This window comes from Hipposideros armiger, unplaced genomic scaffold (genome assembly GCF_001890085.2).
Source record: "Hipposideros armiger isolate ML-2016 unplaced genomic scaffold, ASM189008v1 scaffold_257, whole genome shotgun sequence".
Classification (NCBI taxonomy): Eukaryota; Metazoa; Chordata; class Mammalia; order Chiroptera; family Hipposideridae; genus Hipposideros; species Hipposideros armiger.
The window spans coordinates 1830499-1831980 of record NW_017731607.1 but is presented as its reverse complement, the minus strand read 5'-3'; positions in this window follow the sequence as shown (position 1 = coordinate 1831980).

The window sequence follows — 1482 nt, the reverse complement described above, 5'->3', positions numbered from 1 at the left end:
TCATCAGTATCTAATTCCAGAATATTTTCATCATCCCCAAAAGAAGCCTGCGTGTTTTTTTTGCTTCAGACACTTCTAACACCAGCTATGTAGAGTTTTCTCCATACCAACAACCAATTCTCCAACATCATTGGGTGTCCAACAATTCAATTCTGGCACTAACTCCCAGGGTTAGTACAGACCCCACAAGTTATGAGCTTAGTCCCACAAGACTGCCTCTACTTCAGATGCTAGTTGCAAATGGGGTGCCCAGTCTACATACTTCTTCCCAGCCAACTACAAATTCAGAGGTTCCTACAACCCCCATCAAGTTCAGTAATTCACTAGAATGGCCCACAGAACTCAGGAAACCACTTTACTTACATTTTCTGGTTTATAATAAGAATACAACTCAGTAATAGCCAAATGGAAGAGATAAATCAGATAAGGTATGAGGCAGGAGGGCTGGCACAGAGCTTCTGTGCCCTCTCCAGGGATACCACCCTCCCAGTATGACACTGTGTTTACCTACCCAGAAGCTCTCCAAACCTTATACATTTAAGGGTTTATAGAGATTTCATATTGTATTTATGATTAATTAAATCATTGACCACTTTTGATTGATTTCAATCTCCAGTCCCTCTACCCTGCTTAAAGGTCAGTGGATGGGGCTGAAAGCTCTAATCCTCTAGCAACCAACTCCCATCCTGAATCCAGTTAGGATTTCCCCAAAAAGTCCTTTTATTACCATACAAAAGACAAATAAAATGGAGACCAGATCTGAAGTTCCCCCAAGCAGACAAAACCAGTTAATTCATGTAAGCAAAACTTAATTTAGACTATTTCTGGAAAATGCCTCTGATAATCATAAATGAAACTTGAGTCATCTTCCTAAAACAGTATTANCTTTTAACAGGCAAGTTAAATTAGTTTTTTTAGATTGCAGAGAGGACCCTTCACTCAATTTAAATGTTTTTTATAATAATGCATTAGTGTTGTCTCTCTAAAATTGCTGAAAAATGAGACCAATATTATTTAACATAACATACAAATTAGCTGTCATTCTAAGTAGACCAGCAGACTTACAGTTCTTGTGGAGCAAGATAACCATAAACTATACAAGCTTCTATAGAAAAGCATAATAAAAAGAGCTGACAAATAAGAATCTTGGGAATAATTACACAGGTTTTTCGGTACTCAGATCTCTGTGTGTGCTCCTTAAAGCAGAAATTACACAGCCAGGCTAACTAAATAAAATCACTTCAAGACAAATAGAGAAATGATAAAAACCATACAAGATTAGAAATGTTTAACAGAAAAATGAATCATGTAATAGAGCTATGAACTCTCTAACAGTTCTGAAAAATATTCAAGCTGAATTATAAAATAAACGTTCAAATACATACTTTAATATCCTCCCCAGCACATTTCAGTATTTCCCTGAACCAATTTTATGTACATGTAATTTATGTTTCTGTGTCAAACACCTGCATGTTATAAATA